The sequence below is a fragment of the Belonocnema kinseyi genome, chromosome 4 (assembly GCF_010883055.1).
Source record: "Belonocnema kinseyi isolate 2016_QV_RU_SX_M_011 chromosome 4, B_treatae_v1, whole genome shotgun sequence".
Classification (NCBI taxonomy): Eukaryota; Metazoa; Arthropoda; class Insecta; order Hymenoptera; family Cynipidae; genus Belonocnema; species Belonocnema kinseyi.
This window is the reverse complement of record NC_046660.1, coordinates 106,434,815-106,442,427: the sequence shown is the minus strand read 5'-3', so window position 1 is coordinate 106,442,427 and position 7,613 is coordinate 106,434,815. Positions and strand designations below refer to the sequence as shown.

The 7,613-nt window shown below is 31.9% G+C and overlaps 1 protein-coding gene across 1 annotated transcript in view; it reads left to right on the top strand.

The window, feature by feature from the left end:
- The first annotated feature begins 2,307 nt into the window (after positions 1-2,307).
- The window catches only part of LOC117171243 (transmembrane protein 114), an 88,010-nt gene continuing 82,704 nt past the window's right edge, over positions 2,308-7,613 (top strand). The window contains exon 1 of the mRNA XM_033358357.1: positions 2,308-2,666. The gene's annotated coding sequence lies outside the window, so the exon portion shown is untranslated. The remainder of the gene's footprint in view (positions 2,667-7,613) is intronic.

Below are 7,613 nucleotides of genomic sequence, written 5' to 3'. Positions count from 1 at the left end.
AGATCCTTAACCAGCCTTTTTTGACCAACGGTGCTGGTTTAAACCAAAACAAAATACTAGAAAAATGAAAAATTCAAAGAAATACAAATTAGCTGTAGATTATTTTTTTATAGGATTTGTAGTTTCAGTTTTAATCCTAAAAAATAACATTAAATAATAAAGAATAAAATATCTGTGAAAGCGACGCAAGACAGAATAAAATGTGAATTAATGAAATTGTTCCTCTCAATTATATCTACAAACTTGCTGTGAACTATTTTTATAGGCGCATAGTTTTTGTTTTGAGCATGAAAAGTAACATAAAAAATAAACAATTTAGATTTTTGGAAAAACGGCACGAGGAACAATAAAATCTTAAAGAACAGAATTATTTACATAAATTAGATCTAAAAATTTGACTTTCACATTTTTTGGATAGAATTTGCACTTTAAAAAATTGTTAAAACAATGCAATGAACATATGTCTGTTTCAATATCAATACGCATGAGCAATTCCTAATAATAAACCTTTTTGAAATCATACATTTTCAGGGTAGCTGTAAGTAAATATTAATGCTGAATAACGAACAAAATATTAAAGTAAAATGAAAAAGATTTTGTTTAATTTTGCTAATATATAATATAATATAGCAAAATCCGGGATTTGGACAAGCTTTGATCCAGTGTGAAGCACGAGACACGTTATTAAACTGTGTTTTTTCAAGCCGAAGGAGCTTTAACAAATCCAGGCGAAAAAATTTTATATATATTTTATGCATAGTGGAAAAAACCGTACATAATATTTCCTACTATGTATAATTTTTCCACCTGGGAATGAAAAGCGGGCAGATTTTTTACTTTTTTTAATATCCTTTTAAATGACAAAAAGTTGAAAGCCAACCTACATTATAAGAATTAATTGATGTTTCATTAATTCTAAAGAAAGTAATTTGTTTACACTGATTACAACCGTGAAAATGAAAAATATCAAAAAATTATTGACATACTATCAAAGAAAATAAAAAATATTTTCTTAAGCAAGTCTTTATTGATTAAAGAAGGAGTCGATCGAAAGTATAAAGTAAAGAATTAACTTTGGTAAAATTTGAAACAAGAATCTTCTCAATTATATTTGAACAATCATAATCAAAAGTATAACTTTGTAATGTCGTCGTATCACATTTACCCCTGTCAACCTTAATCTGATTTCATTCGCATTAGATTTTCTATAATAATTTAATGGTTCATTTATAAAATAAATTAAAATTAAGTCAGTTAAAATTGACTGATTATATTTTCATGGCCAGAGTCCTATAATCCTCAACATATGGAAAGTTTTGCTTAATATGTTTTAGTCTAAGTATGCTTGAATCAGAATTGTTCGAAAATTGATCCAATTTACGTTGCTCTCAAATTTGTGCGTTTTTACAATTATTTGTTTTTTATTCCCTCTAAATATATATGTATGTAAACCGAGAAAAATCTGTTACAAGAGTATGGATTTCTTGCGTTTCTCATAAGGCCTCTTTTGTGATTTTCGAATTGATCACTGTGATATACTATAATCACACTATTTTATTCAAAATGGCTCGTTTCTTTGTGCCTATATCGCATAAAATATTCACTAACGAAAGTAGTCATAGTGTCCCAGAATAAATTCCCAACAAATTTTTCTCAGTGTAGGTATAACTTCTTTATTTAATCCCCAATTTCCTTTTTTGCTTGTCTAACATGATCCATTGGTCAAAAAAATTATTAAATTCCCAGGTAGTCACACAAACAACCTGAGAAATATTGCAACAAAAGATGCAATATATCCTTCCGTCTGTGGTTAAAGTAGTATTTTTTCTTGTTCTTGACCAAAATTGATAAAGATAAGTTCGGTTTGATAAATGTGAACAAGTCCTATAAATTCGTGAGTTTGAAATCTTGTCACTCATTTATATCCTTTATTTAGACATTCACTTTCTTTTTTCTGGCACTGAAATTAAATATTCTTGTTAACTTTAAATGTAAGTAAAAGTGCCCTTGTTGCTTTGAATTTAAATTTAATGAATTTTAAGTGGTTTTTGATACAAGAGGCTTAAAAAATCTAATTTTCCCAAACATTCTAGAATCTAAGAAAATGTTACTAAAGAAAATTAATCTCATATATGTATAAAGTCTCAACGTTGTTTCGACAGGTGGATCGATTTGGCATGCAATGACCCCTCTGGCTTTTCTCTCTCGCTCTCACCATTTGTCCCCACCCCCAACTAGTTCTGCCTTTCTTTTGCACAGAAACTCCCTCTATTTCTCATTCTCTCTCAGCTTCAGTAAACGGCTGTGTCTCGCGCGAAGCGCGCGTTTTGATATCTCTCTACTTCAGAGCAGTTGCAGTTTCAAACAAGTTCGAAACGGTTTTCAAGTATTTTTCTCCCCTAGGCAAAAGTTCCTTCATCCCAATTCATTTCATCAATCGAATGGCACTGCACGTGAAGCCCCCCCGACCGTGATCTCCAGAAATACATTACGCCGGCGCTCTATATAGAATTCTGTGTTCTGCCAAGCCTCTGATAAAAAAGTTCAGCCTAGAATATAGAGCCATGGACAATATAGATCTAGCTTTTTTACCGCGAGTTTCGGCACACTGACCTGAGAAAATGCACTTGTAAGGATTCATTACCAGGCTCAGGGAAATTTGAAAGGTAATTTTTTATAACAATTGTATCGTACTTTATTTATTATTTTATAACATGTGGTGTTTCCATTCTCATTTAGTGAAATAAGTGCTCGCTTTGCGTGTAAACTATTTTTGTTTTAGACAATGAATAATCATTGTGAAACATAGAACCAATATCATAATTATAAGTATTTCAAAAATTTATGTTATTTTAAAGATTTGCGAGTCATTAATGATCAAGAGAAATAAGTTTAGTAACAGAATTTAAAATTTAATTTTGAAGCTTTTCACGGAAATATTATGAAAATTGTAACAAAAATTCTTTTTACTCCAAAGCCTCTTGTATAAATTTATTTCACATATTAAAAATCATACGTGTAGACAGTTTCTTCTTCGAATCTGTTTTTAGAAAAATTCATTAATATCAATTATTACTTTGTAGTAGTTCCGAAAATTCGACACGACTAGCCAAGCTTATGAAAAATAGTTGACTATTACCTCAAATTTCGGGAGAATAAGACAATTCGATAAATTATACTTGCATTTTGTTAAATGAACTGAGGCGAGTCATCCTGGCTTTCCGGAACTTAATAAAGATCCTTGACAGATTTCAATGGAAGGTAATTTTCCAGCGAGCAGTAGATGTCAACGTTAATTATGCTATCCATAGTGTAAAATATTATATAATTCAAAAATAATTTTGTTTTTCAAACAAAGTAAAAAATCATAAGTTTATTGATGAGAAAAACCAGAAAACAGTAAAATAAAATTGAATAATTAAATAACAGGAAGCAAAATTTAGCTTTATGTAAGGTATTTACTTTCACTTGTATAATTATAAGTAAGGTGGAGTCTGCATTGCGGGCTATTTTTCGCGAAGAGCAAAATATGAAATATAACCAAATTACGCATACAGTCATGCTAATACCTGAAAAGGTAAAAACTGATCAAAATCGCGTTCGTAAAAAGAAAAATGGAAATACTCGATACTAGAAATGAGTTAGGGTTCTGTTCATATTCTAGGAGTGATATGAAAAACGAGTGAGAATGCTGGATAGGTGTGAGGTTTTGAATGGGAGTGGGTCACCGAATGCAAACTCTCTCCAAAAAGTGGTATGAAAAAATCCATAAAAAAAGTTTATGTATAAAAATAGGTACCAACAAAGAACTTGCAGTAGCGGTAAACTAAATTATTATAAAACAAATCATTTTTAAAGCCGAGAGTCTAGGTAAACAATCTATTATTTTATTAAACTACAAGAATTATGTACAATAAAATATATATGACATTATCTGTGACTAATCACAGGAATGCATTCAGCCTCGCCACAAGACGTTGACAAGAGTTAGGGGCCAAACATTATTCATGTGACCGATCGCGCACCCACGTGGCGCTGGAAAAGGGTTAGGGGTGCGACCTTACATTATTTCTGTGACCAGTCACAAGGGTTCCTTCCTACCCCCACGAGGGGTTGGAAAAGGGGTAGGGGTGCGAACTTAAATTAATTCTTTGACCAGTCACAGGGGTGCCTACCCGCCCCCGCGAGGCGTTAGAAAAGGGGTAAGGAAGCCACCTTACATTATTTCTGTGACAAGTGACAGGGGTACCTTCCTGCCCCCACGTGGCTTTGGAAAAGGGGTAGGGGTGCGACCAAATATATTTCTGTGAGCAATCACAGAGGGGCCCATTTCCGTCCCCATGAGACGTCAATAGTAATTCTTGAGTCGCAAATCGACGATAAAGTGTGATTTATACATAGAACGTTTCGTTAAAAGCGTCAAAGGCCAAAAAATATCAAAATCACTCCTCAATTACATGGCCTTACTCTAAAATGCGTAAAAGTCCCTTTCGCATGCCTGACATATGCTTTTTGCCGGTACAGATAGTGTACATAAACTTCGTAAATAAAAAACTTAATTTTTTACAAGTTTTAACACTGAAAATTATATTTGCAGGTGTTTTCATGTCCAGATTTGCAATCAGCGCATCAACATACATCAGTATACGATTTAAAAAAAATATATAAAAAAAAGGGAATATGAAAAAAAGCCGGCAACATGCAATCATGTCGGCGCCGGCAACTGACAATATTGCCGGCACCGGCAGCCTAGCCACTATGTAAAAATAAACAGTAAGCAAGAGATTTACGATTCAACCAATATATTTTTAGATAAAACACTTTCTGAAGTTCTGAAATATGCTCTAGATGCATCTTTAAAGCCACTAAGTAAATAGAAAATATTGTGAAGCTTTGAAATAAAATAGTGAAAATTAAAAGAGAAGAAGAAAAAATATAACTAAACAAAAAAAAAAAGATTTTTAATTACAAAGATGTTTATAATTAAATGGAGCGTTTTCAATTCCTGCTGTCTTCTCATTTCATTTAAAACTAGTCAATAATTAAAATACCAACAATATAACTTGCAGTCACAGAAATATAATTTTATCTTGAAAAGGTGTATGATACTTTTTTTTTATTTTTAGAATTTAATATAAAAGTTTATGAAAGAATGCATCCGAAACTTTATATAAAATTATTTGTTTGGCTTATTGCTCGGCTTATTGCCTTTCGTCAAAGGAGAAGATGATAATATAAAAAAAATTAGAAAAGAGGGAACATGATACTTTTTTATTCTTAAAAATTAATATAAAAATTTTTATAAAAATTTATAAAAGAAAACATCTGAAACGTGAAATGAAATTATTTGAATGATTTCATATTTCAATCTTTCGTCAAAGGAGAAAATGGTCACATAAAAAAAAGTAGAAAAGAGGGCAAATCAGCACTTTTTAGGAAACCATTCTTCATCGGATTAAAGATTGACGTTTGATTCATTGTACTCATTTTCAATTGATAATAAATTAAATATATAACTTTTTAATCCTGTAAATGAATTGTTATAACTATTAAAAATGCAGGACTCGTTTAGGGGCCGTTTATAAAAGATGTCGGTAGTTGGCGGGCCTGGGTGGCGCACCAACATCGGACGAAAGTGTACAAGAAGTGGGGGGGGGGGGCGGTCATTTTCGGACGTCCACTTTTTCAAATTCATTAATTTCTATGTAATGGGGTACATTTCTTAAAATTCCTCTGCCTGATGATATGTAGGCGATTTAGAATTCTCCCGCGGTGATTGAGGCGATTGCAATGCCTTCCAGCGGTTCCAGGGAAGAGCATCTGGTATTGCCAGATCGGTTTTTTATGCAGTTTTTGACAGAAAGTCCTATGTTTGATTATAAGAATAAATTTTTCTCAAGTTGACGAGGGCTTTAATCTCTTATAATTTCATAATGGTGAAAAAAAGTGAAAAAATGAAAAAGAGAGGGGGGTCCCTGCGTTTGGGACTTCCTTTAAGGGGTGGAGGGGTGGGGTTTGCTGGAAATCGGCAAGCAGAGGGAGCTCTAAAATTATCAAATTTTCCAAATAATATTAGAAATAAAATTTTTTAAGCAAATTGCAATATAAAAAATATATATCAGAAATATATTAATTTTCCTATTTAATAATAATTAATCATAATTTTTGAGAATAGTGTTCATTTCTTGTTTAAAATGATTAAAAGAAAATTACAATATATACAAATATATTATAAATACATCAATTTTGCTTTTAAATAATAATTTTGTCGAATAGTGTTTTTAATTATTTTTTTTCTTACTTTTAAAAGTCGTACGGAAACAAATTTCTATCGATACCAGAATATTACTTCGCTTATTCTGGCATGCAAGTGAAATAAAGCATATCTGCAGTTCAGATAAGTCATCTGTCACTTTAATGAATCTTTAAAATAGGTCTTAAATTTCATTGATTCTAAGGATGTTTATTGAATACCCATGTTGTATCCGAACTGCAGATACACTTTGTTTTATTTTCACGGCAGCGATTGACAAAACATAACTAAAATAAAGAACTTTATTTCTATTTGAGACATATTCTTTGCCAGGATTCTTTGCTCCTTGGAGAACCAAATGATAGTAGAAAAGCAAAATATATAACTGTGAGGTCTTGCAGATCATTAAAAAAGTTCTATTAAATATATTTCCATATAAAAACTTATTGTACCTAGCTACCTTTGGCACTTGCCGTTGCATACATTTAAAAAACTGTATGCCAATATGTAAACCCTCTCCAAAGTTCAAATCATGGAAAGGGCAGAAAATTCAAAATCAGGGTGTAGAAAATTCTAAAGCGATCTTGTTTTTAACTTCAAGTAATTTAAAATCTAAATCTTTATATGCAGGTAAATCAGTTTGCTGACTGTCGCCAAGAACAATAGGTTTTTATATATCTTGATGGCATCATTGAAAATTTTCTTTTCTTATTTGTCTTCACAATAATCAGAAAAAACTCAAGTTAAATTATGCAGCATGTATATACAATTTCTCGCTTTTAAAGTTCATATGCTATTTGGCGAAAGTTTATCCTACGATGGAATAAAAGATGTTGTCTGCTACGGCGCGGCGTTCTTAACAGCAATGGGAAAACAGCAAAGAATGAGTGAATTCGAGCTATAAATCGGCACACCAGATTTAAAACAACACATAAAAAATTAAAGTTAAAATTTGATGCAGGCAAGCCTTGTACAGGTTAAAAATTAAACATATTTCGGCGAAAATTTCACTGAGGTTAGGAGAATAATTCTGATCTCCTCTACTGCGTCAAGCTGAAGTGAGCCAATTTCGGTAAACCATGTAGAATCAGCAAAAGAGAAACCAAATAAAAATTTGTTCCTACTGATATAACTCCTCCGAAATAAATTACAATGTTGTAGATGAATTGGAACTTATTTAATACTTTTTAGCAAAAAGCGCGTAAGATAAGGCGAAAGATTACACAGGCCAACAATTCTCAGAACCAGAGACCAGACGTACTATACCCGAAGGTTTTTGCTGCGCTGAATCCGAATCTGACCTCAGAAAAATTCCATCACCCTCAGTTTTCGAGATATTCTAACCTAAAAGGGTCAAAAA